Raw genomic sequence first — 8271 nt, 5'->3', positions numbered from 1 at the left:
GCTGCTTGTTTTGAGGGTTGCCGTTCAACAGCAGATGGTACGCTACCTGGTTGGTTGTTATGTCAGCTAATCTGTAAACCCTAAACAACAGGAGCATCTACCGATATCAAGGCGCCCTTTGCAACTTTAGTGAATTGCCTTTTTTGAATCTTGTGGTTATTTATTGTTGCCATCAATTGGACGAAGGTACTCTTGAAGGATACAAAATGGTCAACATAAAGGTCGGTATCATTGGGGGCTCTGGACTCAATAACCCAAAGCTTTTTGAAGACGTTCAAGAATGTAAAGAGACAACACCATTCGGAGATCCGTCTTATGTGCTATTGGAAGGAAAGATTGATGGAGTTCCTTGTGTATTACTTGCCAGACACAGAAGACGGCATAGCATAATGTCCATCAATGTTAACTACCGAGCAAATATCTGGGCTTTGAAGTCGAAAGGATGCACACACATTGTTGTTTCAACAGCCTGTGGGTCTTTGCGGGAACACATCGCTCCTGGAGATTTTGTGATTATTGATCAGTTCATTGACAGAACTACCAAAAGGCAAAAAACATTATATGATGGAGAAGATGGTCATCCCCCTGAGATTCTTCATCTTCCAATGGATGTTCCATTCTGTACAGATACTCGAAAGATTCTTTTAGAGACTTGCAAGGAACTTGGATATTCAGTAAACCCTAAAGGAACAATGGTAACCATCGAGGGACCACGATTCAGTAGCAAAGCTGAAAGTTTGATGTTTCGTCAATGGGGAGGAGACGTCATTAACATGACTACTGTGCCTGAGGTCATTCTTGCAAAGGAACCTGGATTGTTCTATGCCGCTGTTGCCATGGCAACAGCCATGGATAGCTGGAAGGAGGATGGAGAACCAGTAAATGTGGAAAAGGTGCTAAGGACAATGAAGTAAGTAGCCTTTGTTAAACCTGTAATTCCTAAGGGTAAGGGCCTTCAAAGGATTTGTTATCTCTTCTTTACCTTCATTTTCAACTGCAGGCCTTTCCCCCAATTGCTCCTGTGTGCTGAATGTTCCCCTAAGCCCTAGCACAGTGCTATATGGCCCTGAACCATAGATACTATCTTAGGCCAAGGTAATTGTGCAAGTTATTGATTTAAAACAAGTAGGGAGTAGGTTGGCCAGGGTACCAGCTGCCCGTTGAGATACTACCACTAGAGAGGTATTGGATCCTTTGACTGGCCAGACAGTAATACATTGGATCCCTCTCTCTGGTCACAGCTTAATTTTTCTTTGCCTACACTTACACAAAATAGTCTGGCCTATTCTTTACATATTCTCGTCTTTCCTCATACAGCTGACAACAATGAGATACTTAACACTTCTTCACCCAAGGGGTTGATTACTGTACTGCAATTTGTTCAGTGTACTTTCCTCTTGGTAAGGGTAGAAGAGACTCTTTATCTATGGTTTGCAGCTCTTCTAGGAAAAGGATACTCCAAAATTAAACCATTGTTCTCTAGTCTTGGGTAGTGCCATAGCCTCTGTACCATGGTTTTCCACTGTCTTGGGTTAGAGTTCTCTTGCTTGAGGGTACACTCGGGCACACTATTCTGTCTTATTATTATTTTTTTTTCTTCCTCTTGTTTTTTTAAATGGTGTGTTGGGCAAGCTTAATAGAAGGGCCATGGATGCCGCGTGGTTTATCAAGAAGTTGTCTTTTCCTTTTTCTGACTCTTTTTCTTCTCAAAACCATCCTTACTGTCCTCCCTTCAGTTGAAGTGGCTATCCGGGAGGGTATTTAGCCTTGTATGGTGTATCGGCTCCTCCATGTTGACGAGGTTTTCCGACTTTTTACTAGTCTATGGGTATCATCAATCAATTTATTAATAATTCTGTACATATTGTTTTTGTTATAATTCTTGTTAATCTAGTTTTTAAGTATGATGTCTCTTTTTTCTTTCTATTAATTCTTATGCTCTCTGGAGACATTGAGCGAAATCCGGGACCTGTACGTCCTAGATTTCGTCAATGTCGTCTTCTGTATTGCAATATTCGTGGTCTTCATGCAAATATCCAAGACCTTACAGTTGCATCCAGACAGTATGATATTCTTTTGTGCTCAGAAACTTTTGTTTCTAATATGAGGCACTCATCTGGGCTCCTTATAACTAGTTTTAAGAAGCCAACAATGTTGAAACGTAATGCTATCCCTAGGGCCAGGGGAATGGAGGTGTATATTAGGACCGAGTACCCTGCTTCTCATACGTCCTGCTATCAATGTGGATGTCATGAGATTCAGGAAATAAAAGTTTGTGGCAGGCATAACAACTTTTTTTTTTTTTGTTCGATCTACTGGAATCCAGACATGGATGATTCTATCTTCGATTGTCTTCTTACCATTATGGCTAAGATACAAGAAGATGATAGAAAGGCTTCTTTTGTCTTTGTTGGTGATTTTAATGCTCACTATAGGGAGTGATTAATTTCTATCTCTCCTACCGATCGCCATGGCTTAAGAGCTTTAGACTTTGCCTCTGAATGAGGCTGTGAGCAAATCATAAATGAAGCTACTCACAGGTCTGGTAATTGTTTGGACCTTGTATAAACTGACTCCCCTGGCGTTATAACTAGTAAGTTTGGTTCTCCAGTCGGGACATCTGATCATGCCTTGATTTTATTATTAGTGAAGACTGAGCAGCCTGTCCCTGATATATCATATTCTTGTAAAATTTATATGAAATCCCAACCAGACTGGAATAGGATTTTGCATGATCTTTTGTGCTTAAATTGGTCACAATTATATAATAGTGTAGATTCTGTTGTCCATTTGAATGAGAATATAGTCAACATAATTGATAGGCGTATCCCTTCTCGTCTGCTAAGGTACCGAGTGAAGGATAAACCGTGGTTCAATGATGATTGCAGACGTGCTTATTTGAAGAAGCAGGAGGCCTGTCACCTTTGGAAGGGTAACAGATCAGATTTGACCTGGAACAACTATACTCAGCTTCGAGCTTTTGCTCAGAGAGTTTATGCCTCAACTGAAAAGGAGTACAATTTAACCATAAAAGAAACCCTTTCTGGTACAACTCAGGAACATAAATGGTGGTCTACCCTTAAATCTGCACTCTTTGGTGTAGATGCAACAGTTCCTCCTTTTCCTAAACCAGATGGCTCGGTCACTCACTGTCCAAAGGAAAAGGCAACCCTTTTGGCTGATGTTTTTGACAGTAAACAGAGTAATGAAAAACTTGAACTTCCTCATTCCTGTTTTCCTGAGGCTAAAATAATTAGTTTAGCTTTTCGATCTCGTGAGATTAAAGCTCTGTTGATGGACTTTGATGCTTATGGAGGTGTAGACCCAAATGGTATTTTTCCTTTGTTTTTTATAAAGACAGCAGATTTCTTAGCTCCTAAGTTATCTGTTATTTTGCGCAAGTTAGCAAGAAGAGGAGCTTTTAGCATCTGTAGGAGAATTGGTAATGTTACTCTTTTATGTAAATGTGTTTGTGGTAGCTCAAGTCCCACTGATTACCGCCCAATTTCCATAACTCCCATATTATCTAAAGTCTTTGAACGTCTTCTGGCAAAATGTCTTAATAGGTTTGCTGAAGGTAATCATCTACTCCCTAGTTTGCAGTTTGGTTTTCGTAAAGGCCTCGGAGCATGTGATGCCCTTCTTACAATCTCCAATGCTGTATAGAAATCCCTTGATAGTGGTCAGGAAGTTCGTATGATTGGCCTTGATTTTAGTGCTGCCTTTGACCATGTTAATCAAGAGGCCCTTGTTTTCAAACTGAAACAGTTGGGAGTGGGTGGGTCGTTTCTTAGCATTATTACTGATTTTTTAAGTAATAGATCTCAAAGAGTTGTTGTTGACGGGCACCATAGTGAGTATAGGAATGTGATATCCAGTGTTCCACAGGGTAGTGTTCTTGGCCATTACTTTTCGTACTATATACACATGGCATGTGGTTTGACCTAGAAAACAAGCTTGTTGCATATGCAGATGATGCTACTCTCTGCATCAATTCCATCCCCTAAATGTACATCTGGGGTTGGTGAATCCCCCAATAGAGATTTAGCTAAAATTAGTGCATGGTGCAAGTTATGGGGTATGAAGTTGAATCCTAACAAAACTCAAAGTATGATTGTAAGTAGGTCAAGGAAAGTGGCTCCTCAACATCCGGATCTCAGTATTGATAATGTTTCTTTAAATTTGTATGACTCTTTCAAAATTTTAGGTGTGATTCTCGACAGCAAATTTACTTTTTAGAAGCATATAAGGTCTGTGTCTTCTTCAATTGCAAAAAAAAAAAAAAGGCTTATTGAGAAAGTCTTTTAAGATTTTCGGTGATCAATCTATTCTGAAGAAGTGTTTTAATTCTTTCATTCTACCTTGTTTTGAGTATTGTTTTCCTGTCTGGTCTTCAGATGCTGATTCTCATCTTAATTTGTTGGACAGAAACTTACGGTCTATCAAATTTCTTATTCCTGATCTACTGTAGATATTAATCTTTGGCACCGTTGTTCAATTAGTTCATTAAGCATGTTGTATAAGATTTTTCATAACTCTAACCCTCCTTTACCTTCAGATCTCCCTAGACAATTCTATCTTGTTCGTAATACTAGGCAGGCAGTTAATTTTAATAGCCAGGCCTTCTCCATCATGAGGCTTAATACTACGCAGTACTCTAGAAGTTTTATTCCAGCTGTTACCAACTCTTGGAATGATCTTCCTAATCGGGTAGTTGAATCAGTAGAACTCCAAAAGTTCAAAGTTGGAGCAAATGCTTTTATTGTTGACCAGGTGGACATGAGTCTTTTTATAGTTTATATATGACGTATTTGTTTTTGACGTTGTTAATAGATTATATTTGACATATCTGTCTTGACGCTGTTACTTTTTTAGAATAATTTATTGTTAATATTTTCTCTTCATTTATTTATTTCCTTTATTCCTTTCCTCACTGGGCTATTTTTCACTATTGGAGCCCCTGGGTTTATAGCATCTTGCTTTTTCAACTAGAGTTGCAGCTTGGATAATAATAATAATAATAATAATAATAATAATAATAATAATAATAATAATAATAATAATAATAATAATAATAATAATAATAATAATAATAATAATAATAATCTAGGTTGGGGCTTCTTTCCTGAGTTTAGTTTATGAATGATAACTTTTTTTTTGCTGTTATAGGTCATATGTATTGAAGGTATGACTTTGTGCAATCGTTCTTACACATATACCTTTGCAATGGTTAATTTGAAAGTTAGAGAGAGAGAGATTTTTCCGGAACAATAAGGTTAAAAGTAAGAAAGTGATATGATTTATCGTCAAGAAATTGGAGAGATATTATTTTTCTTGAATGTTGAGTTAGAAAGACAGAGAGGGAATCTCATTGGTTTTCTAGAATTACACATTAGAAATCGAGACAAAGGCAGTTTCTTCAGTAATAAAATTGAGAGAGAGAGAGAGAGAGAGAGAGAGAGAGAGAGAGAGAGAGAGAGAGAGAGAGAGAGAGAGAGAGAGAGAGAGAGTTTTATTTGCGAAAACAGGTTTGAAATTAATAGTGTGTTTCTGTAGTGACAAATTAGAAAGCTAGAAATAGCTTTTTTTGGCAATGTCAAGTCAGAGAGAGAGAGAGAGAGAGAGAGAGAGAGAGAGAGAGAGAGACAGAGAGAGAGTGTGTGTGCATGATTGTGTGTGTTTGGTAATCAGTAAGGAAGCTAAATAAAGATAAATTGTTATCCTACAATGGCAAGTCAAAAGTTAGAGACCTAGACATTTATTTTTGAAAGAAAAAGTCATTCCGAAATTATTACTTTAAGAAATAACACTGGTTAAGTGAAAATCCAATTTAGTTTACTATTCTCTTATTCGTTTATAATATATCTTTTGTATACTGACAGTAGGATACGGGTTAAGGGAATTGTAAAACAAATTATTTTCGATTTGCTTATTTTAGTGAAAGTATATAATTCGGTAAAATATTCCTTATTATTATCTATGATGGACATGGTACTTTCTTTAATCTTGATGTTGGACATGGTACTTTCTTATAATTGTTAGCAAGATATGTGTCTACGTAGTTTTTAAAATTTAGTTTAATTTCTTTGTACTATTGTGCTCAATATGTTTGTTGATGCTGAGGTGATATACACGTGGAAAAGATAAATTCTCTCCTGTCGTAAAAGTAGGATCAAGGTCCCTTAAACATACTCGAGTATATTTAAATGACCTTGAGTAGGATTTTGAAGAGTTCGCGGAAAAGAGAAGTAGGAAAAAATTAGGAATATAAATAATTTATTGAAATTCTCCTTGGTAATAAAATAAAAATAGCAAAGGTTTCACGGAGAAGAGACGTAGGAAAAAATATGAATATGAATAATAAATTATAAGCTAACATCACATGATTTTTCCCATGAATTTGCTTTTTGCGAATCTTTTCTTATTCGGCTCGTTTATTACCATAATAGATTATGAAATCAACGCTGTATAATTTGATCTTTTTAACATATGTTTTTATATATAACATCAATTTCCTCTAGCAAAGAGGTTTAGAAAATATCATTTTTATTGAAATTTATTCCTCGTCTGGACACAAGGTCGTATTTTGTGCAATTATTTTTTTTTCGTTCTTTATTAGTTGGGTGACCCAAAAATCTTTGCAAATTTTCCTACAGTTGGATTTACCTTTATTTTCGTATTTTGCTTTTTCGTTTTCTATTGCCTGCTCATTCACTTTTTTCTTACCTGTTTCCCTTTCGTGCAACAAAGAACGTTTTTCCACAATTTTTAGAGACGCTTTGTAATTTTACCTGATAAACAGGGTTAAATTGTTTTGTACTCGGACGAGAGAGAGAGAGAGAGAGAGAGAGAGAGAGAGAGAGAGAGAGAGAGAGAGAGAGAGAGAGAGAGAGAGAGAGAGAGAGATAAACTGGTGTTAGGTGTTCTAGTAACTAGAAAGTAATAGGGGAATTCGATTCTATGAAAGATTTGACAATATTCACAATAAAGAGGTAGAAAATATCTTTCTTTCTGAAAGTGAACTAACCAAATCTAATTTACTGCTTTTATCAAAGGACCTGTACTGTATAAGCAAAAAAAAAATTATATTTAAATCTATGAACAGTTATTCAACTCATAGAGATACAAGTTTTATGTTAATATGTAAGTAATTAGTATAATTACCTTCATTATCATTTTGAATAAAGTAAAAAGTATTTGTTAAAAATGGATATTTAAACTGATAAACAATTTTTTAACTCATCTAAATAAAAGTTTTATGTTAATATGAAAGTGATTAGAATAATTACGTTTGTTATTATTTAGAATAAAGCATGAGAATAGTTTTCCGTACTAAACTACCAAAGGGAAAACAGTGACTAGGAAAAAAGCAGAAAATGTTAGAGCAAACTAAAAGAGGGAGATTTATGTCGGGTGAAACAAATCTCGGATAAAAAACGGATTTTGAGCGAAGCGAAAAATCTATTTTTGTGTGAGATGTCCATGTCATCCTGATGGAAGGTTCCTTCAGTAGCTTCCTTTGGGTATATATGACTACCATAAATATTCCCAGAGAATTAAACTAAAGGTTTCACAGAATTCTAACTTCTGGTGCGAGTACCCTAAAGGTTTCCCTCTAGGATATCGTATATCACCAGGGGACGCATGTATTAACACGACACATGGCTATCTGCACCCCATCGAGGGGGAAAGGTGGCGAGGTAACTGAGGAGCCGTTCCAAAGTTACCCTTCCTCCGTTACTGTTACGGTACTCGCAACGTAAACAAACCGTCCGCCATACTGTGTGACGTCACCAGAAGTTAGAATTCTGTGAAAACTTTAGTTTAATTCTTTGGGAATATTTATGGTAGTCATATTTACCCAAAGGAAGCTACTGAAGGAACCTTCCATCAGGACGATATAGCTTGAGCCCAAAAAGTGAATTAGAAATAGTGGAATGTAAGCTTGGCATATATTCTGATCGGGAAGTAAAAGAATGAATATATCTTCAAAGAGAGAAAGGGGTTATATATTAATTCCTAGAATCTGAAGTTAAAGGGGCATATCATATCATATAATGACACTGGAAATATTCCGTGTCACATCCAGGAATATACCCTCTCTCTCTCTCTCTCTCTCTCTCTCTCTCTCTCTCTCTCTCTCTCTCTCTCTCTCTCTCTCTCTCTCTCTCGACGAAAAAAATTGTTAGTCATTAATATTTTATAACGGAAAGGAATGTTTACAAAAGAAAAAAAAAGTGGTGATTATTACTTTTACTTTGTTATAATTTC

General features: G+C 36.4%; 1 pseudogene; it reads left to right on the top strand.

Moving 5' to 3' along the window:
• The first annotated feature begins 200 nt into the window (after nt 1-200).
• On the top strand, nt 201-914 carry LOC137645561 (S-methyl-5'-thioadenosine phosphorylase pseudogene; annotated as a pseudogene).
• Nucleotides 915-8271: the final 7357 nt, after the last annotated feature.

This window comes from Palaemon carinicauda, chromosome 1, assembly GCF_036898095.1.
Source record: "Palaemon carinicauda isolate YSFRI2023 chromosome 1, ASM3689809v2, whole genome shotgun sequence".
Lineage (NCBI taxonomy): Eukaryota > Metazoa > Arthropoda > Malacostraca > Decapoda > Palaemonidae > Palaemon > Palaemon carinicauda.
The sequence above is the reverse complement of the archived record's forward strand: the minus strand, read 5'-3'. Positions and strand labels throughout refer to the sequence as shown.